Source organism: Giraffa tippelskirchi, chromosome 6, assembly GCF_054371585.1.
Source record: "Giraffa tippelskirchi isolate mGirTip1 chromosome 6, T2T-mGirTip1v1.2.pri, whole genome shotgun sequence".
NCBI classification, from domain to species: Eukaryota; Metazoa; Chordata; class Mammalia; order Artiodactyla; family Giraffidae; genus Giraffa; species Giraffa tippelskirchi.
The window spans coordinates 114,715,493-114,740,621 of record NC_137280.1 but is presented as its reverse complement, the minus strand read 5'-3'; the positions used below and the strand labels follow the sequence as shown (position 1 = coordinate 114,740,621).

At 43.6% G+C, this 25,129-nt stretch overlaps 1 protein-coding gene and 1 long non-coding RNA gene across 2 annotated transcripts in view; both read left to right on the top strand.

The window, feature by feature from the left end:
* COL23A1 (collagen type XXIII alpha 1 chain) overlaps nucleotides 1–25,129 on the top strand; it is a 360,796-nt gene that overhangs the window by 42,116 nt on the left and 293,551 nt on the right. The gene's annotated exons all lie outside the window — the stretch shown is intronic.
* The window catches only part of LOC145510563 (uncharacterized), a 58,242-nt gene that overhangs the window by 1,189 nt on the left and 31,924 nt on the right, over nucleotides 1–25,129 (top strand). The gene's annotated exons all lie outside the window — the stretch shown is intronic.

Genomic DNA, 25,129 nt, shown 5'->3' with positions numbered 1-25,129 from the left:
GAGGAAAGGCTGGCTCCCCCATCGGAAGGGCACACTCCTCCCTTCGTGGGGCATTGTGAAAAATGTACTTTTAAAAGGCAGAGATGAGACCGTATGTGTCCCTGGGTAGGTGGGGCAGTGGATGACCTGTAGGCAGAGCAGAGAACGGGCTGTAGCACCCTCAGAAAGACTGGACGGTGACTTTACCCCTGGGCATCACCCCCATCCTTGGCACTGCCTGCCCCACAGGTGGGGGTAAAGAGGGACTGTGTTGGCCCAAGTGCTTGCAGAAGGGTCAGCTGTGCCTGGGAGCAGTGGATTTATTAGCTATGACCATGGGCTCACGGTGCCCCGTGGGAAGGGGGTGTGATCTAGCCGTGGATCTTGATACTTTCTCTCTGTGTGTGGAAGGGTGGGAGGCTCTAAGAGGACAGGGGACTATCTCTGAGAAAGGCCAGGAGCAGCTGCCCAAGAGTGACCTCCCCCTCCCCTACATGACCCCCAAGGCAGAACTTGGGCTTAATGTCTACGAGGTCAAGGTAGTGCCTTCAGGCCGCCCCATGCCTGTTTGCTCCCTGAAGTGCACACCCTCTCCTCTTGCCCCCACCCCCACCCCCTTGGGATCCAGGAGCTCCATCAGGAGCTGGAGGTGGAGGGTCTGTGAGGGTCTAGTTTTGCTACCTTGGGCACTCACCCTTCACTGCTGGGGGTGGTGTGTAGAAAAGAGCAGGAAGGTATATGTGTGGAGAGGATGGGGGCGTGGGAGAGAGGTGATAAACTCAGGAGGGAGAGGGTAGGGAAAGCAGGGTAGATTTGAGGTGGGGGGGGGTGAGGGAGTGGTGAAGTGGAAGAGCGATGCGTGAACCCTGGTGTACCTGCCCAGTGTCTGTGGGGCAGGGACTCTGAGCCCCCAGGGCTGGCTGTGGGAAGGTTCCAGATCCTCTAGCCAGAATCCTCTGAGGACCGACTCAGTCGGTCCCAGGTCCTTTCTTAGGATTGTTGAGAAAGGCTCATTTCCTACCTAGAACATACCATTTTTTACTTCCTGAAGGTCCCCACCTCCCCACAGAGGCCCCCTTCTAGGCTTCTTTTGTTTTTTAAAAAATATTCTTATACAAGCAAGCTACCTTCTTAAAAGTATCCTATTCTCTCCCTCCCCCAGAAAATTCTCTCTTGTACCCCCACCTCACTACCCTATCCAGTCCCAAGCCCTAGATGTATATATTTGACCAGTTTAGTTTGCATTCTGCAGACCTTTTTCTGTGCTTCAACAAATAACATGCATTTAAATTCTTACAGAAATAAAATAATGTGAGGTATTCTGTAAATTTTTTAACTTCACATTATGAGGCTACCATTCCCTATTGGTCCAACCTGAATGGGCTCCAGGGGTCCACAGACCATTCTTCATGGAGATCTATTCAAACAAACACCAGAATGAGACTCAAGGTGTTTGCTGTGGTTCTCAGCCCACTCCTTCCACTCTTCCCCTGAGCTTTGATCTTTTTTCCCCCTCCCTCTGCCTTCCTGGCCTTTTTCCACATTTCCTTTCACACCAATTGTTTTCACTCTTTCCCGTGTAAAAGTCTCTCTGTATGTTTCCCGCTGTTCCTGGCCTTTCTCCTGGTCAGCTGTTTCTCCTGGTCAGTTCATCTGAAGCTATGGTCACAAGCGGGCAAGCTCAGGAGCTTCTGCGGGAGGTGCCAGATAGGCAGTGAATCCGCTCACATTTAATATTGTGTCCTTGCAACCATTAAGAGCTTTTGTCACTATAACATCAATATGTCTGTACGTCTGATGTCTGCCTCATTGTTTGTTTTAACTTTTTGTCAAATAGAAGTTACTACAGGCACGAGCACATAGCCTAAGTCTGAAGCTTGATGAATTTCCACAGCCAAAATACATCTGTGTCCAGGTCCACAAACATGATGACCTGTTCTCCAGAGACCCCCAGCTACCTGTTTCTCACATAATAGACTAGTTTTGCCTGTTTTTGAATTTTATGTGGATAGAATCACATGCTGTAAATTCTTTTGTGTCTTTAGTTGAGCGTTATGAGGTTTATCTATGTTGCTGCATGTAGCAGTGGATTGCTCGTTTATTTATTCATTGTATTATTGTTGGGCAACTTGGGTTTGTTTCCAGTTTCGAGCTATTATGAGCAATGCTATTTTGAGCAATCGTGTATGTGTTTTGGGGAACATATGTATGCACTTCTGTTGCGTTTGTATCTTATAGTGGCATTGCTGGGCATAAAGTATGCAAATGTTAAATTTTAGTAACTAGTTCCACTTCATTTTCCAAAGAAGGTGATATTTCTGCCAAGTGTGTATGAGAATTCCAGGTGAGCAACTGAACAGCAACAACTGCTACATCCTCGCCAACACTTGGCATTTTCTGTTTTGTTTCAGCCATCCTGGTGGCTGTGCATGTCTGGGTCTGAATTGCCTTTTCTGTTCCAACACTTGGCATTTTCTGTTTTGTTTCAGCCATCCTGGTGGCTGTGCATGTCTGGGTCTGAACTGCCTTTTCTGTTCCATTATCCTATTTGTCTATCCATGACACCTTATTTTAATGACCAGAGCTTTGCTGTTGGTATCACGTGGTATTTTGTGCAGAACTGCAGTTGCTAAGTCATGTCTGACTCTTTGTGACCCCATGGACTGTATCATGCCAGGCTTCCCCGTCCTTCACTATCTCCCAGAGTTTGCTCAAACTCATGTCCATTGAATCAGTGATGCCATCCAATCACCTCATCCTCTGCTGTCCCCTTCTCCTTCTGCCTTCAATCTTTCCCAGCATCGGGGTCTTTTCCATTGAGTCGGCTCTTTGCATCAGGTGACCAAAGTATTGGAGCTTCAGCTTCAGCATTTATTATTTTTAGGCTGTTGCATTTTCATACAAGTTTTACAGCCTGTTTGCAACTTTGTATTAAAACAACCACAATAAAAACCCCAACCCTCCTGTAGCATTGAATGAGATTCATTGAATCTTGATAATAATTTAGAAAAAAATGACATCTTCACAATACCAAGGCCTTCAATTTATGAACATGGTGTATTGCTCTGTGTATTTGGTCTTTAATTTTATTTGATAATATTTTCAAGTTTTTAGTGTAGAGGTCTTGTACATATTTTATTAGCTTTATTCCTAATTTAATGGTTTTTCTAGATGCTATTTAAAAAAATAATATTTTAAAATTTGCTTTATGTTTGTTGTTGATGATTTTCATGTTCCCTTGTTTTCAGTATTCTTGCAATTTCAGTTTTTAACTCTAATAGTTTAATAGTCTTTTAGACTTTCTGTGTATTTTCTATTATGTCATCAATAAGTAGAATTTTATTTTTTTCCTATTCTTACATCTTTATTTATTTACTCTACTCATTGCTTTGGCTAGGACCTTCAGCGTCCTGAAAAGAATTATTACCAATTTCATTGCAGGCATCCTGATTTTATAACAAGTCAGAAGAAGCATTAAGTATGACCATTGCTTTGGGTTTTTGTAGATATTGATCAAATCAAAGAAATTCTCTTCTTAGTTTGCTGAGAGGTTATTTTTTAAAGGTTATGATTGGATATTAAGACTTGTCAAGTGGTATTTCTATATTCAGGAGACGATCTTATGATATTTTCTCTCTATTTTCTGTCAAAACACTGAATAACAATGATTGATTTTAGAATGTTAACTACATTTGCATTCCCAGAATAAACCCCACTTAGATGGGCTCTGTTATTTTAATATGTTGCTGGATTCAACATTTTGCATCTGTCTTCATAGAGAGATGGTCTGTGATTTTCCTTTCAGGTTGTCAAGTTTGGCTATCAAGGTTATGCTGGTCTCATAAAATGAGTTAGGAAATGTAACCGTATTACCTGAAAGAATTTGTGTAAGATTTAGTGTTGCTTCTCTTTTCAGTGTTTAGAAGAAATTACTGGTGAAAAATCCAGACCTAGGATTTTCTTTAGGTTTTAAATAATTTAACTAAATTGTTTTAATAGCTATAGGACTCTGCTTTATTTTTTTAAAAGAACATTCTTAATAAAAAGTATTTATTTATTTATTTGGCTGCATTGGATCTTAGTTGTGGCACACAGGATCTTTGCTGTGTCAGGCAGGCTCAATAGTTGTGGTGCATGGGCTTAGTTGCTCCTGTGGCATGTGGGATCTTAGTTCCCCGACCAGGGATGGAACCTGCATACCCTGCATAGCAAGGGGGATTCTTAACCTCTGGACTACCAGGGAAATCCTCTGCTTCATTTTTAATAATGAGTTTATTAAGATATAATTTATATACTGTATGATTTGTGTATTTAAAGTGTACAATTCAATGATCTTTTTAGTATATGCACAGAATTGTGCAAATATCACCACAATCATTTTTAGAATCATTTTTGGAGCATGACTCCACTTGGAAATCCAGTTCCCTTTAGCAATCATGTTCTAATCCCTCTATCACTCCTAGCCCCTGGCAACCTCTCATCTACTTTCTCTCTCTCTCTATTTGACTATTTCAGGCATTTCATATAAATATGGCCTCTTATGTCTGGCTTCTTTCACTTTGCATAATGATTTCCAGGTTTATCCAGTGGCATGTGTCAGTACCTTGTTACTTTTTATGGCTGAGTAATACTCCTTTGTATGGATATACTGCATTTTGTTTATCCATTCATCCACCGATGGACTTTGGATTGCCACTGTTTGGCTATCGTGAATAAAACTGGTATGAACATTTGTGAACAAGATTTTGTGGGTGCATATGTTTTCGTTTCTCTTGGTTATATAATTAGGAGTGGAACTGGTGACTCATGTGCTTCCTTATATTTTATTGCTAAACCATAATATGGAGATACCAAAGTATATTTAGCAACTACATTCTTGATGGTCATTTAGATGTTTTCATTTTTGCTGTTAATCAGTGCTTCAGGCAATGTTGCTCAAAATGTGGTTTGTAGATGGGTGCCAGCCTTTGAAATGTTTGTTACAGATCTGTAACAAGATGTGGATAGAAACTGAGAATGTTTGGAAACTTTTATTGTCTTTTAACCAGTAATTTTATGTCTGTTGAATCTAAAAATTTTAGAAATGGCCAATACTTTTATGGGTTTCGTTTTTAAATTTTTATTTTGTACATCATTTTATTGTATTTCACAAAAGTATTCAGTCAGTTCAGTCATTCAGTCATGTCTGACTCTTTGCGACCCCATGGACAGAGGACACCAGGCCTCCCTGTCCATCACCAACCCCTAGAGTTTACTCAAAGTCATGTCCATTGAGTCAGTGATGCCGTCCAACCATCTCATCCTATATTGTCCCCTTCTCCTCCCGCTTTCAATCTTTCCCAGCATCAGGGTCTTTTCCAATGAGTCAGTTCTTCCCATCGGGTGGCCAAAGTATTGGAATTTCAGCTTCAGCATCAGTCCTTCCAATGAATATTCAGGACTGATTTCCTTCAGGATGGACTGGTTGGATCTCCTTGCTGTCCAAGGGACTCTGAAGTCTTCCCCAACACTACAGTTCAAAAGCATCAATTCTTCGGTGCTCAGCTTTCTTTATAGTCCAACTCTCACATCCATACATGACCACTGGAAAAGCAATAGCTTTCACTAAGACAGACCTTTGTTGGCAAAGTAATGTCTCTGCTTTTTAATATTCTGTCTAGGTTGGTCATAACTTTTCTTCCAAGAAGCAAATGTCTTTTAATTTCATGGCTGCAGTCACCATCTGCAGTGATTATGGAGCCCCAAAAAATAAAGTCTCTCACTGTTTCCATTGTTTCCCCATCTATTTGCCATGAAGTGATGGGACCAGATGCCATGATCTTAGCTTTCTGAATGTTGAGTTTTAAGGCAACTTTTTCACTCTCCTCTTTCACTTTCATCAGAGGCTCTTTAGTTCTTCACTTTCTGCCATAAGGGTGGTGTCATCTGCATATCTGAGGTTATTAATATTTCTCCCAGCAATCTTGATTCCAGCTTGTGTTCAATACAGCCCAGCTTTTTGCATGATGTACTCTGAATATAAGTTAAATAAGCAGGTTGACAATATACAGCCTTGACGTACTCCTTTCCCTATTTGGAACCAGTCTGTTGTTCCATGTCCAGTTCCAACTGTTGCTTCCTGACCTGCATACAGATTTCTCAAGAAGCAGGTCAGGTGATCTGGTATTCCTGTCTCTTGAAGAATTTTCCACAGTTTGTTGTGATCCACATAGTCAAAGGCTTTGGCATAGTCAATAAAGCAGAAATAGATGTTTTTCTGGAACTCTCTTGCTTTTTCGATGACCCAGTAGATGTTGACAATTTGATCTCTGGTTCCTCTGACTTTTCTAAATCCAGCTTGAACATCTGGAATTTTATGGTTCATATACTGTTGAAGCCTGGCTTGGAGAATTTTGAGCATTACTTTGCTAGCATGTGAGATGAGTGCAATTGTGTGGTAGTTCGAGCATTCTTTGGCATTGCCTTTCTTTGGGATTGGAATGAAAACTGACCTTTTCCAGTCCTGTGGCCACTGCTGAGTTTTACAAATTTGCTGGCATAATGAGGGCAGCACTTTTACAGCATCATCTTTTAAGATTTGAAATAGCTCATCTGGAATTCCATCACCTCTGCTAGTTTTGTTTGTGGTGATGCTTCCTAAGGCCCACTTGACTTTACGTTCCAGAATGTCTGGCTCTAGGTGAGTGATCACACCGTCGTGATTATCTGGGTCATGAAGATCTTTTTTGTATAGTTTTTCTGTGTATTCTTGCCACCTCTTCTTAATATCTTCTGGTTCTGTTAGGTCCATACCATTTCTGTCCTTTATTGAGCCCATCTTTGCATGAAGTGTTCCCTTGGTATCTCTAATTTTCTTGAAGAGATCTCTAGTCTTTCCCATTCTATTTTTTCCCTCTATTTCTTTGCATTGATCACGGAGGAAGGCTTTCTTATCTCTCCTTGCTATTTCTTTGGAACTCTGCATTCAAATGGGTATATCTTTCCTTTTCTCCTTTGCCTTTCGCTTCTCTTCTTTTCACAGCTATTTATAAGGCCTCCTCAGACAACCATTTTGTCTTCTTGCATTTCTTTTTCTTGATGATGATCTTGATCCCTGCCTCCTGTACAGTGTCACGAACCTCCATCCGTAGTTCTTCAGGGACTCTGAAGAACTTAAATTGAAGAATGTATCCTTGAATGTATTTCTCACTTCCACTGTAAAATCATAAGGGATTTGATTTAGATCATACCTGAATGATATGGTTTTCCCTACTTTCTTCAATTTAAGTCTGAATTTGGCAGTAAGGAGTTCATGAGCTGAGTATTGGTCCCTGACAAACTGAAAGTTAGAATAAAAAACACAGCTGGCCCTCTACCACAGGTGGGGGATACACCCGCTTTTCCATGTATGTTTCTGTGGGAATGATGGGCTGAGGCTACAATCAGAAGAACAAGAACAAGCTGTCTGGGATTCATTTGTGAGGAGGAAGGGGAGCTCCTCACCTCAGTTCGTCTGCATGAGTGAGGATGATAAATTGTAATAAATGGATAAACAAAATGTAGCATATACATGTGATGCAATAGCATTCGAGTTAACGAGGAAGGAAATTCTGATGTGTGCTACCACGTGGATGAACCTGGAGGACATTACACTAATAAGGTAAGCCAGCCACAATAGGACAAATACTATGATTCCACATATATGAGGTCCCTAGAGTGGGCAAAGTTATAGAGGCAGAAAGTAGAATGTTGGGTTCCAGGGGCTGGCACGGGGGAGGAGGAGGGAAAATGGCAAGTTGTTTAATGCAGCGGTCCCCAACCGTTTTGGCACCAAGGACCAGTTTCATGGAGGACAGTTTGTCCATGGGCTGAGGTGAAGGGTATGGTTTCAGGATGATTCAAGCACATTGCATTTATTGTGCACTTTATTTCTATTATTATTATATCACAACTGTACCTCAGATCATCAGGCATTAGATTCCAGAGGTTGGGGACCCCTAGTTTAATGGATACAGAGTTTCAGTTTGGGATGATGAAAGAGTTCTGAAGATGGATGGTGGTGATGGTTGCATAACAATGTATGTAATGCCCCTGAAGTGTACACTTAAAAATAGTAAGTTTCCCATTACATATATTTTCATACCACAACAAAAAAATGTTTTATTTTTATGGGCTCTGAGCCTCTTAGTTCTTCAATCACCATGATAGTCACTGTAGGATAAGGGAGTTAGAGAAGGCAAAGTTCGGAAAAAGAACAAGACTGGCCTTTGCAGGAACAGATCACCTTTTTTTTTTTTTTTTTTATAAATTTATTTATTTTAGTTGGGGGCTAATTACTTTACAATATTGTAATAGTTTTTGCCATACATTGACATGAATCAGCCATGGGTTTACATGTGTTCCCCTTCCTGGACCCCCCACCCACCTCCCTCCCCATCCCATCCTTCTGGATCATCCCATTGCCCTGGCCCTGAGCCCTTGTCACATGCATCGAACATGGAATGGTGTTCTGTTTCACATATGATAATATACATGTTTCAATGCTATTCTCCCAGAACGTCCCACCCTCACTTTCTCCCTCAGAGTCCATAAAATTGAGGAACAGATCACCTTTAATGAGGCAAGAAGGGGCAACAGTCAGATTAGTGAGCTGCTGCACTAACCCAAGAAAAGAGTAGGTATATATAGGCATATATGTGGAAATCTACTGTCTTAAGGGGGCCTGTTCTTCTCCAAGGTTGTTCGGATTAGTTATCTCTTAAACGGCTGGGGCAAGGAATTCTGGAGATTGGCCAGAGGCTGGCACCGCCTGGGAGCTGGGCGTAATCAACCTTAATGTCCATTTTTTTCTTTGGGTGAGAGTTCTTTGTTTTGCATAGAATGGTGGGGAGGACCCAGGACCCAGGGGGGAGTTTTAACTCCAGGCTATTTTGAGCCGTGTAACTTTCCTTCAGTCACAATCTCATTTACCCTTACAACTCCTAGTAAGGTGGGCATTTCCCCATTTACAGACAGGAAAAATTAGTTTCAGAGTGGCTAAGTGATTTGCTCCAGTGATGCAGGGGAAGTGAGAGAGTGCCAGAGAGCTTCTAGCCTGTTACCTCATTGTCTTGGTCTGCTTAGGCTGCAGTGACAAAGTACCCTAGACTGGGTGGCTTAAAAAACATAAATCTATTTCTCACAGTTCTGAAAGTCCAAAATCAGAGTACCAGTAGGCTTGAGTTCTGGTGAAGACCCTCATCCTGGCTTGCAGACAGCTGCCTTGCTATGTGCTCACATGGTGGAGAGAAAGAGTTCAGTCTCTTCCTCTTCTTTTAAGGGCACTAATCCCATAATGTATGGATGTGAGAGTTGGACTACAAAGAAAGCTGAGCACCAAAGAATTGATGCGTTTGAACTGTGTTGTTGGAGAAGACACTTGAGAGTCCCTTGGACTGCAAGGAGACCCAACCAGTCCATCCTAAAGGAAATCAGTCCTGGGTGTTCATTGGAGGGTCTGATGTTGAAGCTGAAACTCCAATACTTTGGCCACCTGATGCAAAGAGCTGACTCACTGGAAAAGACCCTGATGCTGGGAAAGATTGAGGGCAGGAGGAGAAGGGGATGACAGAAGATGAGATGGTTGGATGGCATCACCGACTTAATGGACATGAGTTTGGGTGGGCTCCGGGAGTTGGTGTTGGACAGGGAGGCCTGGCGTGCTGCAGCTCATGGGATCCCAAAGAGTCGGACGTGACTGAGCAACTGAACTGAACTGAACTGAACTGAATCCCATAATGAGGGTCCCACCCTCTTGGACTCATCTAAACGTAATCACCTCCCAAACGCTCCACTTCTGTATACCATCCCATTGAAGGTTAGGGCTTCAACATATGAATTTGGGGGAGACACAAACATTCAGTCCACAATACCTTCTCATTTGTGTGTGGCCCTGGGCAAGTCCCTGCAATGCCATGAGCCTCAGTTTTCCCATCTGTAAAATGGAGACAGTAATAGCCAGACCGCTCTTACGGGGGTCACCATATGACTCAAGTGAAGTGACAGGTGCAACTTTGTAAGCTGCAGCTTGAGGAGCTTAGACTTGTCTGAGATCAGCTTGAGTTTGTGTTTCCAGAGCTTTTTTCTCAGAACACCTTGGAGGCTCCGTTAGCTGAATGCATTTGGCACAAGGTGCTCTTGCTTCTCCATCTCTATAAGGCTGCTCCTAAAAAGGGCCCTTTCCATTCCCATGTTTTTTAGATTAAGGCAGTCACAAAGTAAGTCATCTCCCAGGGCTCCAGACATTGGAGTTTCCTGTTAATGACTGATTATTTTTAAAAGGATAATATTAAATCACAGTCAGGTAGATAGCTTCAGCCAAAAATGTGCCTGCTGTAAAACCCCCAGTCAAAACTCTCAGCTTTTCACTTCCTCATGGAGTGATCCCAGGCCTTAACTGGGGCAGGACCCTCAATGGGGGTTCTCTCTCTGAGTGAGCCCACCCATATCAGCAGCTGACCTATGTGCATGGTCATGGGTGTGCGGGGTGTGGCAACACTTATTGGGAGCCTCCCCATTCTGGTTGTTAGTTTGGGTCTGTGTAATCTGTCTAGTCTCATCTCTGAGGGCTTTGACAGCCCAGAGTCAGTCTGGTGTCGTAGCTCGGTGACTGCATGACTGAGAAAAGCACCAGGTACCTTTTTTTTTTTTTTAATTCTTCTCTGGCCAGAGGGAGTGTGTAGAATGCCAGGAAAGGCTTGGGTCAGCTTAGAAGGCTGAGGATGAGTGAGGGCCAGCTTGCTGTGAATAGATGAGCATTTCTGGCAGCAAGTAGGGTGGTAGCGAGCTCTCTCAACTTGACCCCTTGACTTACAGCTCAGTTACAGAGTTTTTGGCAACATAAGCTGGAAACACCACAGTAGGAATTTTCAATCCAGTGTAGTTCGAAAGCCAATGTTATCAGTTAGGCATGCATTTGGCTGCAGATAACAGAAATCCTCACTTAAATGCATGAGGATTTATTTTCCTTGTGTGATAATTCCGGAGGTAGGCAGTCCAGGGCTAGTATGGCTGCTCAGGGATGTTTCTGGAACCCAGGCTCATTTTATCTCTCCATCCCTCCATCCTTAGGGGCAGGCCTTCATCTTCACAGAGAGGTCAGGGAGAGGAGTCGGAATGAGTGTTGTGTCAGCCCTGGGCTGATAGTGCAAAGAACACTCTACTTGCAATCCAGAGATCTGGCCCCATGTCCTAATCTGGTCACCTTGGGTCTTCTGGTCATTTTCATCTTCTGGAATTTTTCCCACCCATAAGATGGACAAGTTGAACTATATTACCTCTAAAGTCTCTTCCATCTTGTTCCGGTTATCTATCTATGGCTTTTTGTTGTTGTTGTTGTTGTTGTTGTTGTTTTATAAATTTATTTATTTTAGTTGGGGGCTAATTACTTTACAATATTGTAATAGTTTTTGCCATACATTGAATGAATCAGCCATGGGTTTACATGTGTTCTATGTATCTATGGCTTTTTATAAGCCACCTCAAAACCTTATAGCTTAAAATGTCTATTTTGCTCATGAATCTTCAGTTTAGGTAGGGCTCAGCAAGGACAATTGACCTCTGCTCCACTCACTGCTGGCTGGGAGGTGTCTGTCAGGGGTACTGGGTAATGTCTAGGACCTCAGTTGGAGCTTGACCAGATCATCTGCTCCTGGCCTTCCAAGTGGCTGCTTGGCTTTGTCACAGCATGGTCAATGGATTCTAAGGGTGAGTGTCCTGAGAAAGAAGCCAGGAGAGGCTGAGTGGCTTTTTCTAACTGGCCTGGAAAGTCATGGAAAATCACTTCTGCATTTTCTTCTTTAGAGGTAAGTCACTAAGGCCAACCCCTTTCAAGAGATGTAGAAGTAGACAGAAGTCTACATGTTTAAAACCGTCATGAACCTGTAGGTTTCAAATTCAGTGTTCCTCTTTTTTTTTTTTTTTGTGCTTACTCTCACTATTCTAGAAGACAAGAGAGGATGCTTCTCAGTGTGAGGATGGCAGGTAAACTCTCAAAAGGTTTTGCTAGTCTTGGACCACTTTGAAAAGACCTGGCCTGACCCCACTGGGACCAAGACTGGGACCTCCCTCAGTCTTAAAAGTGAATGATATCTGGTTCATTTGGAGAGTTCCAAAAAAGACCAGCCCCAGTTGACTCCTGGAAACAGAAGTCTTGAGAATACTTGCCCAGCAGTATTTGAAAGTGAATAGTGTGATAACAGTTCATCAACTCACTTTTACTGACCATTTCTTAAGTGCCCAGCACTCAGGCCTGAGAGCTGGCCCCATCCCTTGCAAATTTGTAGTTTTGTTGGGGTGACAGACCGCTACAGACTCCTCCATGTAGCTAAGTCAGCTATTTCTGATTTCAGTCTGTGTCCCCAATGTCTACCCTGGGCTTACCGTAGAGGCGGCATGGGTTACAGTATTGGTCGGTGCCAGAAACCTGACTCAGAATTGTAGTTTAACGACAAAAACAAGAGTTTTGTTTGTTTGTTTGGGGTTTGTGTAACTGGAGAGACTAGAGTAGATCTCTGACTTCAGGCATATATGGCTCTCAGGACTACAGTGATGACATTAAAAACTTTTCCTCTAATTGTCTAACCTGTGTATTAGACAATTACTCTGGCGGCTCCCAGTGAACCAAGTTTCCTAATATTCATGCTATGTGCAGCTCCCTCCAACACTCAGTCTGAGCTTGGATATGCAGTTTGTTTTGGCCAATTGGATGTTAGCAGGTGTGGTACAAGTGGAAGCTTGATGAACTGCTTGCACACTGGGGCTGGCCTTTTTGGAACCTAGCCAGCTAGCTGTGAAGAAGCTCAAGGCTAGACTATTGAAGGATGAAAGGCCACATGGAAAGAGAGACGTTGGAGGATGAGGCCATCACAGACATTCTAGCCATCTCAGACAGGCTCTCAACTGAATGCAGCCACATCAGTGACCTCAGGCGTCACTGTGGTAACAAAACTGCTCATCTCAGCCCAGTTAATCCGGAGAATCATGAGAAATAATAAACACTGTATTAGGATACTAAGTTTGGGGTCATGTTGTTATGTGGCCATAGGTAAAACTACTACACCCTAAGTGTTGGCAAGACAGCTGCCAACAGCTCCAGGCTCATAAGTCCCAATGGACCTAGAGTACCTCTTTTCCATGGGATTGACTTATTTAACTAATACAAGTTGCTACTCATCTTGGAACCAGTCACTGTGGCTAGGAGGTGAAGACTAGGCCAGAGATGTGTGCCCATCCTTGTAACAAGTGGAGGGTTGAGTCAGTCCTACCCAACCCATGAGCTGGGATAAGGTAGGGAAGGGAGAAAAGTGAGGCTGTTGTAACCAGAAAGTGGGAGAATTGAGACTTAATAGTCAGAAACCTCCACAGGGAGTGCATTAAATTGGTGAGAGGGGTAAATGAATAATCATGAGTGTGGCTTTAGTTGAAGAAGAATTTAAAAAAATTTTTTATTTGGAGGAAGATTGCTTTACAATATTGTGTTGGTTTCTGCTGTACAACAACATGAATCAGCCATACATGCATGCATATTAAGTCACTTCAGTCGTGTCCAACTCTGCGACCCTGTGGACTGTAGCCCACCAGGCTTCTCTGTCCTTGGGACTTCCCAGGCAAGAACACTGAAGTGGGTTGCCATTTCCTCTTCCAGGGGATCTTCCCAACCCAGGGATCAAACCCACATCTCTTATGTCTCCTGCTTTGGCAAGTAGGTTCTTAACCACTAGCGCCACCTGGGAAGCCCAAATCAGCCATAAGAATACATATATCCCCTCCCTCTTGAACCTCCCCATCCCACCCCTCTAGGTTGTCACAGAGCAGTGGGCTGAGCTCTCTGCGTTATACAGCAACTTCCCACTAGCTATCTGTCTTACGTATGGCAACATATATTTTCAACGCTACTCTCTCAATTCATCCTACCCTCTCCTTCCCCTGCTGTGTCCATAAGCCTATTCTCTATGTCTGCATCTCTATTCCTGCCCTGCACATAGGTTCGTCAGTACCATTTTTCTAGATTGCATTTATATGTGTTGTGTTTCTCTTTCTGACTTCACTCTGTGTAACAGGTTCTAGGTTCATCCACCTCAGTTCAACTGACTCAAACTCATTCATTTTTATGGCTGAGTAATATTCCATTATATATATGTACCACATCTTCTTTATCCATTCGTCTGTCAGTGGACATCTAGCTTGTTTCCCTGTCCTGTTGTAAGGCCGTGGAAATAGTGCCGCAATGAGCATGGAGGTACATGTGTCTTTTTGAACTATGGTTTTCCCAGGGTATATGCCTGGTAGTGGGATTGCTGGGTCATATGGCAATTTTATTCCTAGTTTTTTAAGGAATCTCCATACTGTTCTCCATAGTGGCTGTACCACTTTACATTCCCACCAACAATGCCAAAGGGTTCCCTTTTCTCCACATTCTCTCCAGCATTTATTGTTTGTAGATTTTTTGATGATGGCCATTCTGACTGGTATGAGGTGATACCTCACTGTAGTTTTGATTTACATTTCTCTATTAATGAGCATTATTGAGCATCTTTCCATGTGTTTATTGGCAACCTGTATGTCTTTTTTGGTGAAGTATCTGTTTAGGTCTTCTGCCCATTTTTTGATTGGGCTGTTTGTTTTTCTGATATTAAGCTGCATGAGCTGCTTGTATACTTTGGAGATTAATCCTTTGTCAGTTATTTCATTTGCAGTTATTTTCTCCCATTATGAGGGTTGTCTTTTCATCTTGTTATAATTTCCTTTGCTTTGAAAATGCTTTTAAGTTTAATTAGGTCTCATTTGTTTATTTTTGCTTTTATTTCCATTACTCTAGGAGGTGGGTCAAAGAATGTTCTGCCTATGTTTTCCTCTAAAAGTTTTATATTTCTGGCCTTACATTTAGGTCTTTAATCCATTTTGAGTTTACCTTTGTGTGTGGTGTTAGAAGTATTTTAAGTTCATTCTTTTTCATATAAATGTCCAGTTTTCCCAGAACCACTTATTAAAGAGGCTATCTTTTCTCTATAGTATATTCTTGCCTCTGATAAGGTACCCATAGGTACATAGGTTTACCTCTGGGATTTCTGTCTTGTTACATTGATCTATGTTTCTGTTTTTGTGCCAATACCATACTGTCTTGATGGCTGTAGCTTTGTAGGATAGTATAAAGTCAAGAAAGTTATTCTTCCAGCTCCATTTTTCTTTCTCAAGGTTGCTTTCACTATTCAGGGTCTTTTGTGTTTCCATACAAATTTTGAAATTTGTTGTTCTTATTCTGTGAAAAATGCCATTGGTCATTTGATTGGGATTGCATTGAATCTGTAGATTGCTTTGGGTAGTATAGTCATTTTCACAATATTGACTCTTTCAATACAAAAACATGGCATGTCTCTCTATCTGTTTGTGTCATCTTTGATTTCTTTCATCAGTGGCCTGTAGTTTTCTGCATACAGGTCTTTTTTCTCTTTAGGTAGGTTTATTTTTAGGCATTTTATTCTTTTTGTTGCACTGGTGAAAGGGATTGTTTCCTTAATTTCTCTTTCTGATGTTTTCCTCGTTCATGTATAGATTTGCAAGGGATTTCTCTGTGTTCATTATGTAGGGGAAGAATTTTTAAAAGTGCTAATATGTAAGTCAGGACTTATCATGAGTAAGGGACAAGGGTTTCTAGGTGGTAGGCAAACTGAGGGGTAGAACAGGAGGTAAAAGAAGGCCCAGAGTGGGAATGAAAGCTCTGGGTAAGTGACAGCTGGATGAGGATGCCGGACAGATCATGCACTGCCCTCTCAGATGACTGGATGTCTTAGCTGAAAGCTGTTGTGTTTGCTGAGGCTCCAAATATGTCATAGACTTTTCCTCCTGAATGGAAAATTCACTTGTATTTTAAGAAAAAAAGTGTCTGGGTGTTTCTGATTTATTTACACTTAAATGTGTGTGTGTGTGTGTGTGTGTGTGTGTAGCTATTTAATGTCCAAGAACTCCTAAAAATGTTTAGTTTTGGCACTTGCCATTTCAGACTGTTTATCTGAGAAGTGAGAGGCTACATTTGACTGGGACCAAGCTTCCTTTAGCTGTCCCAGGCTTGCGGCAGGAACCTTATTGAGGTCTCAGTGTCCAGGCTGCCCAAGAGGCCGAGCAGGGGCTCTGAGCAACAGCTTGCAGCTAGCAGGCAGCTGGCCCCAGGAGAGACCTCAGACGGTGCCCTAAAGCAGGTTGCAGCCTATTGAGGACACACAGCTGTCTCAGCTCTTCAGATATCGGGCAACCCCTCCCCCACCTCAGCCCAGTTGGTCACCAAAGAATGAGGACAGTTTGTACCCAGTGATGTGCCCAGTGTTAAGTTTGTTACATACCATCCATCCAGGCCAGCCGCCTCCCGGAAATAGAAGCAAGCAGGAGCTGTTCTTGTAGAAGGTAGAGGTGTGCCCCAGGGGCCTGTTGGAGCTGGCAGGCACCCAGGAACAGGAGAGGAGGGGTCAGGTACTTATCTCAGAAAAGTTGGACCCATGGAGAGGGCCACGGCTGCCTCATAATGGGAGCCAGGAGGATGGGAGAGACTGATGCAGAGAGACACATCTCAGGGTGAGTGACATTCAGATCGGTGCTGGGGCTTCCTCCTGGCTGCTGTTGCTCATCTTACCCACACCCCCCCACCACCAACACCACTGTTCTTGCCCCCTGCCCCCTGACCCTGCTGTCCACACGCCTCTGGCTGCACCTCTGATGACCAACACCCCAACCTTTTCCAGTTTGGCTTTGACCCTGCAACTCTAGAGGCCCTTGGCATGGCTCAGCTTCTGGACCTAGTCCCTCCCTCTCTGCTTGGCCCTCAGTGTCCCAAGCAGTCTCTGCATGCTGGGGAACTCAGATAACAAGGCCAGTTTTCTGGATGACAGCAACGTGAGGATGATTGATGATTTTACACATTATTTAATATAATAAACAGAGTCCAGGGAGCAGCAGAACTGAATCTTTCTTGAACTCTCACAGCAGCCATTTATCCACCAGGCATCTAGGCAGCAGAGGCATGTGGCTGAGGGAGCACTGGACAGCAGCTCTTAGTCTGAGCCCACATTTTGGGGTTCAAGCCCTTTGTGGCCAGCCTGACACCCCTGTATCAAAGTCCCCCAAGCTCAGCAATGGAAGCACCCCATCGAAGACTCACCAGCTGGTCCCTCACTGTCCCCCAAACCTCCATGCTTACATCAGGACTCCTTTTTTTGCAGTTGATGGGAGCATCGCTCAAACTGGCTGAAGCATCAAAGAAACTGTTGGGAGCTCTAGGGAATTCTGGTTTCAGGAGCAGTTGACGTCCTTCTGGTGGGTTTGCCTGTCTTTCTGCTCTGTGTTCCCATGTTGGCTTCATTCTCAGGTGGTCTCTTCTCCTGTGAGGGTGGAAACAGCCCCTGCCAGCTCCCACATCATACCAGCTGTTCTGCTCCAGCGATGCAAAGGACTTCCCCTGGTCTAGCCACAACTGTGTGTTCCCCAGATTTGTTACTGTAGTTGAGAAAATGTGGAGATTTGCTTGGTCAGGTCTGGGTCACATGCCAACCCTCGAGTCAGGGATAGGATCAGTACCACCTACTCCCATGTGGGCTGAGTGCAGCAAGGGGTTGGCTTTCCAGAGGAACTTGGGATACCAGTAAAAGAGTGAGAGGGACACTGGGAAGGCAAAACCCACAGATGGTGACTCCAATGCCCACACCCATCTGGGTACCTTTCTTTCCCATCCCCCAGCCCTAAATCTGCCCTCTACCCCTTCTCCTCTAGGTTCTCCCAAACTCACCTCCTCCAGGAAGCCATCTCTGATTTATAGATTGAACAGGCAGTATATGAAAATGATGCCTAGCAGAGTGCTGGACTCACAAACATCAAATATGAGTGAGTGAATGAATGCATGAATGGTCAGTTAGTTGCTGAGCCACACAACTTGTAGGACTCTAGACAAGGAAATTCTATGAGAAAAGAAAACCCTATTTCATGGTATGGAGGAAGCCTCAGCATAGACAACTGGACCAGAGCCAGCCCATGGCCACATGCTCTAGGCTAGGAAGGTCTAGAAGGTGGGCAGGTCTTCAGAAGGATCAGCAGGTATGGTCAGCAGATATGGTCAGGTAGCCCCATCTTGTGGAGAGGAGAAGGCTGGTAGGGGCTGGGAGCTGGTCAGGTCAAGGCCAACCATCATGTTGATATTTGCCTGTGCTGGGCAGCACCACATCTGTCCCCACTTATCGTGAGAGAACCCTGGTTTTCCTGGGGCAAACGCCCTTCTCTAGTCCCAGGCTATGGCTTAAGGGTAGGCTGACCCCACCGTCTGGTAATTAGCACATGACCCATTCACCCAACAAAGAGGCAGATTTCAGACTTTTCCTGCATGCTTTGGCACAGAGAATGTCTTTTCCCACTGAGGTTGCATAGGTGGTAGAATGCAGTCCTGGAGCCACAGGGGGCCGCAGTATGGATAGCACACCCACATGCCTGCCATAAATAAAGCCAACACAAAGAAACTAGAGCCGAGAGATGGGGAAGGAAAGTCCTGTTGAAGTCACTGGAGCACCAGGATCCTGCTGTACCTAAATCTTTGTTGATTTCTTCAGTTAAAAAGAAGCAGTGTGTTCTTTGTTTTTAAAGTTAATTTGATCCTATTCTGACCTTTGACAATAAAAGTCCTGACTGATATACTATCCTACTGAAAGAAATTGTTCTGCAGAGATCCCAGCCATATGACACAGAATCACTTTCCATATTGATGCTCACTTCCATGAGTAGTTGCGTTTTGAGGTCCTTGTCGAAGGTCATGCAAAGAAATGGTCATAGACAGGAAAGCAGCAGAGGTTCTCAGGAAATCGATAATACAGTGAATGAAAACTGTGTTCAGAGCCCATGTACCAGAAATTGTCTCATTCTCAGTAACAGCACAGTGTCCTGTTGTGGCTTGGTCCCAGCGGCATTGGGATCTGGAGCGTGTGTTGACAACATTGAGAAAAGTTTCCTTCCCATTATTCATCATTCAGAGTCTCATTTTGTTTTTTTCTGAGTATGCTCGTGCGTATTTCATGTGAGCTGTTGGTTCAGTAATGGAAATAATTACATGCACTGATAAAGCATGGCAGCAAATGAAAGAGAATGATATAAAAGCACCACCCTCGTGCTTCCATGGACACAGAAGATGAGAATTTCCATCCGTGGTTAAACAGGAACAGAGCTTTGGAGCTGCCCTTCTCAGGCCATTTCCAGGGACACATCTTCAGCCCTGGGCCACATGGATTGCTGGGAGCTTGTCAACACCATGCAGTTTTTTCAAATTCATGTCTGGACCTAGGTAGGAAGCTGTCCTAAGGATGTTTAATATAGCACAGGGGTTCACAGCTCATTAAGGAAACTGTGCCAGAATTGTAATGTAGTAGCGTCCAAGGGTTCAAGATGGACCTTATTCTCAGGAGAGAGTAGGGGTCGGGGTGGAGACTGCAAAATAGAGGAAGGATCCATTTGGCAGAAGTAATCAGTGGTCCCTGTGAACTGACTCAGGTCCCTGGACAGTGCGCACGTCTCGGTGCTTAGCACCTGCCTGGATTATGCCTTGTGGTGTCGGCGATGTCATCAGGGACCCCATCCTACTCTCCAACACTGCCCCCTTGTCCTCAAATATTAACTCGTCACCTCCCTTTGGGTACATTCTTTCTCAAAAGACTCCTGCACACAGCTCATGGCCTAAGATGGCTAGGAGTGTCCCAGTGTTCCCTGCTGGATGTCTGAGGTTAGGATTTGTTCAGCCTTCAAACTATCTCTCAGACACTGGTGAAGGTGGCGAGGGCTCTCTTGGTTTTGGGGTAGACTACTGAGACCAAACTGCTGTCCCTGTTACAATATGTCCAAGTGGAACTCATGTGGGCTAGATAAATATATCTTAATTTGTGATGAGGAAAAACCTATTCCATGTTTGATTGTCTTCCAAAGGCAGTAACTTGCTGGGTTACTTTTTCTCTTTCTCTTCTCTTTTGATCCCAAATTACAGAAAGAAAATATCCAGGTCATGTTTCCAAATTTAATTTCATAACTGAAAACACATTTTAGGTCTCAAAAAGCGAAAGACACCTTCATCTAGTTAGCTCTGAGAGTTTTTAATGTTTATACAACAGGAAGCCATATAACTCTTTTCTTTTTTATAAGCAAAGTAGGAAAATTGTTACTTGCCAAGATTTCCCATTCTTTTTTAAAAAAATTCTTTTGCTGTAGTAAAACACATTTTTCACTTTAACAATTTTAAGGTCTACAATTTAGCAGCATTAATTATAATGGTGTGAAACCATCACCACTTTTTATTCCCAAAACTTTCTCATTACTCCAAACAGAATCTTTGTAACTATTTAGCAATAACTCTCCATTTCCCTCCACCCCAGGTCCTGGTATAACTTCAAATCTACTTTCTCTATGAATTTGCCTAGTCTCTGTATTTCACATAAATGGCCTTTTGCGTCTGGCTTTTTTCACTTAGTGTTTCCAAGGTTTAGCCATGTTTGAGAATGAATCAGTACTTCATTCCTTTTTTATGACAGAATAATATTCCATTCTATGTATATACCACATTTTGTATATGCATTCATCAATCAATGGACATTTGAACCTCGTCATTCTTAAGTTTTGGTCTTAAACAGTTATGGAGAGTAAATTTATTATCAACATTTTATTACTATAAAGTCTTCATTCATAATACCCCTTGGACTGTTGTATAGAATAAAATGGAACTAACATGTGTTGATTATCTTCTGTAAACCAGTCTCTGCAGGGCCGTGCACATAGTGTCATCTCATTTAATCCTCACAAACAAGGTATGAAGCAGATGTTATCACCCCATTTTGAAGATGAAAACACTGAAGCCCAGAGACGATAAGGGACTTCTTAAGGTCATGTAACTAGTGGGTGGCTGAGCTGAACTTTGAGCTGGTTCCCCTCACTTCCTGCTGTTAAAGTGATGCACTCATATGCTTGCAAATTTGGAAAACTCAGCAGTGGCCACAGGACTGGAAAAGGTCAGTTTTCATTCCAATTCCAAAGAAAGGTAATGCCAAAGAATGTTCAAACTACTGCACAGTTGTACTCATCTCACAGACTAACAGAGTAATGCTCAAAATTCTTCAAGCTAGGCTTCAACGGTACGTGAACCGAGAACTTCCAGATGTTCAAGCTGGACTTAGAAAAGGCAGAGGACCCAGAGATTAAATTTCCAACATCCGCTGGATCATAGAAAAAGCAAGAGAATTCCAGAAAAACATCTGCATCTGCTTCATTAACTATGCTAAAGGCTTTGGCTGTGTGAATCACAACAAACTGTGGAACATTCTTAAAGATACGGGAATACCAGACCACCTTACTTGCCTCCTGAGAAATCTGTAGACAGGTCAAGAAGCAATAGTTAGAACCGGACATGGAACAATAGACTGGTTCCAAACTGGGAAAGGAGTATGTCAAGGCTATATATTGTCACCTTGCTTATTTAACTTCTGTGCAGAGTACATCATGCAAAATGCTGGACTAGATGAAGCACAAGCTGGAATCAAGGTTGCTGGGAGAAATATCAATAACCTCAGATATGGAGATGACACCACCCTTATGGCAGAAAGTTAAGAGGAACCAAAGAGCCTCTTGATGAAAGTGAAAGAGGAGAGGGGAAAAGTTGGCTTAAAACTCAACATTCAAAAAACTAAGATCATGGCATCCAGTCCCATCACTTCATGGCAAATAGATGGGGAAAAGTAGAAACAGTGACAGACTTTATTTTCTTGGGCTCCAAAATCACTACAGATGGTGACTGCAGCCATGAAATTAAAAGATGCTTGCTCCTTGGATGAAATGCTATGACAAACTTAGACAGCATATTAAAAAGCAGAGACATTACCTTACTGACAAAGGTCTGTCTAGTCAAAGCTATGGTTTTTCCAGTAGTCATGTATGGATGTGAGAGCTGGACCATAAAGAAAGCTGAGCACTGAAGAATTGGTGCTTTTGAATTGTGGTGTTAGAGAACTCTTGAGGTCCCTGGGACAACAAGGAGATCCAACCAGTCCATCCTAAAGGAAATCAGTCCTGAATATTCATTAGAAGGACAGACGCTGAAGCTGAAGCTCCAATACTTTAGCCACCTGATGCGAAAAGTCAACTTATTGGAAAAGACCCTGATGCTGGGATAGATTGAAGGCAGGAGGAGAAGGGGATGATAGAAGATGAGATGGTTGGATGGCATCACTGACTCAATGGACATGATTTTGAGCAAGCTCTGGGAGTTGGTGATGGACAGGGAAGCCTGGCATGCTGCAGGCCATGAAGTCACAAAGAGTCAGACATGACTGAGCGACTGAACTGTACTGAACTCTTCTCACTCCTAAATCCACATATTCCCATCCTGTCTGTTCTCTTTTGTTAACCGTGGATACAAATTGGTTCATGCCATTTTTTCACACTTAGAGATGTGACAAAGGTGCCTTCTTCCCAAATGAATCAACAGAACCTCAAGCCCTGGTCCAAAATGACCCAGATTTTTCCTTTGGCCTTAGAGTTTCCCTTATCAGCTCTCAGTGATGAAGGAGAATATGTAGGAGTCACATAAGTACTGCTGTTAGGGAGGTGTTGGGGGAGTTTGGAAGAGACCTTTGAGTAACTAATATATCTATTTGCATTGCAATTGGAGAACCAAAGACCAGTTACCTCACTGAGCTCCCTGATCTGGTAGCAAAGTCAAGGACTATCCAAGTCAACAAGTCAAAGACTTGTTGGTCACACATCAATTCTCACCCTTTCCCTTTCTCCCTCTCTTCCTATTACCTATCTATCCACCCATCCATCCATCCGTGAATCCATGCATTTATCCATCTACCCATCCACCCACCCCTGTATCCATACATACATCCAGTCACCTATCCATTCATTTCTTCACTCATCCATCCATCTATCCACTTATCTGTCCATCCATCTAGATAATATTTGTTGTAGGCCTGATAGATGCTAGCTTCTCTTCTAGGTTCTTGGATATAGCAGTGGATAGTACCAATAACCAATGAGATAAACATACTTCAATATAGGATGGATCCAACTAGCTTATGACAGAAACCAACACAACATTGTAAAGCAATTATCCTCCAGTTAAAAATAAATTTTAAAAAGGTCAGGAAACTTTATTTTAAAATCCTTATTTCTGACTACTCTTGGAAAAAATGCAAGACCAGGCAGTCCTAGGGCCCAATTTGCTTTATTGCAAGTGCCGACCAGAGCTATGTAGCCCTGTGTAGAGCATTGACCTCTAGTTCATCACAGCCCTGGCTACTACCTGTTGTCTTGAACCTGGATACTACTGCATGCCTGACCTGAGAGGGCTGTGGGTCTGTGCCCCCAGCTAGAACTGGATTTGCAGCAGCCACTGCCTTGCTTCACAGTCTGCCCCAGCCTGAGACCTGGGATTTGTTCCAACACATTCTACCCCTGAACTTGCCATCCTCTCATCTGAAAACTAAGGGTTGAGGGAGGTTGGTGAAGATGATAAAGGATCTGTAGACTGTAACATGCTGTTCAAAAGAAGGGGCTGCTGTTGCTGAGAGCCTGAGCCTCTGGGAGAGAGGGAGAGAAAGGAACCTGTTTGACTGGCTGGGTGTTGGATTTAACAGACTCTCCTGTTAGTTGAGGTAAACCACTGGCTGGCATTCTTCCTGGACATTGCTTACTGCTGTCAGTGGTGGGCATATGGTCCTGTTGCTCCTTCCATACCCATGTATAGACAGGCCTCAGGGAGCTTCTCACCCTTCCCACTGAGTCTTTGATTCTGAGATGTTGGCATTTGTCACTCCTTCCCCACTGGCAGGGGGTGCAGGTTTGCTTTTATCCACTCATTCATTCATACTGCAGATCTCTATTAAGCACTTATTCTAGACATAAGAATAAGATGGGCAGTAGTGGAGTAAGACTGACAACTGTTAAAGGGCTTACCTTTCCCCAGGAATAAACGACTGTACATCCTGCCATGCCCCGCTGCACTTCTCTAGTTGTTCTTTGGCTGAAGGGTTAGTGGGTGTGTTGCTGAAGCTCTCCATCCACTGGAATCTCTGTCCCAGGTGGGTCCTGGCCCCAGGCTCAACTGTTTGCCATCACAGCCTCCTTCAGTCATGAGCACTGATGAGGGGACATGCCCACTAGAGCCCTGCCTGGAGAGCCCTGCCTGGAGGCTCATCTGTGCACAGTAATGGACTCTTTGTAGGTGCACAGCCAGGATGGTTCAGCTTTGTGTACAGGAAGACCCGCCTCATCAGTTACACAGCACATGATAATCCCTCATTCTTTTACTTAATGCTAATATTTAGCACTGGGATAAATTTCAAGTGTAGGGACACCTGGAGGGCAAGATAGGCATGTCCCTGACCTCACGGAACATTTAGGGAAGACTGGAGGGACACTCAATCCTGGCCTGAGGTGTCAGGGCACTTTTGAAGGGAAGTGGCACCTAAGTTAAGAAGCGTAAGTAGGAATTGGGAAAGGAGACCATAAAAGTCTTCTCTAACCCAGAGCATTCAAGGATAGGAGTTCAGTCAATGTGGTTAGAAAGTGGAGTGTGTATATATGAGGGTTGGGGGAGGTGGGGGCAAGAAGACAGGCAGGAACAGTGATGCTTGAAAGGAATGAGACTAGAAAGAGGGTTAATCAGCATTTAGATTATTTAGTGCTTGTACCACGTTCAGGAGGTTTGAACTTATCCTAAAAGCCAGGGAGACCCATGGGAGTTGTCAGCTGGGGATGCATTGAGCTCTTTGGCATTCTAGTTGGGTGAGGATAGATTTGAGGGCCCAGATCTTGGACAGCAGCTGGTGGGTGAACTGGGAAGCTGCTCAGGAGTATGGGGTGGGAAGAGTAGATAGTAGCTGATTCTTCTCCTGGTGCTTAGGAGTAGAACTGCTTGGGGCTTGGGCTTCATTAGCTGTGAGAGGGGAGGGAGAGAGGAGCATGGGCAGGCTCTTGGGTTGCTGGTCTGGGTGACTGTAAGGAACAGGAAGTTGGAACAGGTTGGGTGGAAAGAGGCTTGTCCAGGTAGAACATCACAGTGGAGGTGCCCAGGATCTGCTTCTCAGGCTCTGGATTGAAAGTAAAAAATCAGGGAGGCGGTGAG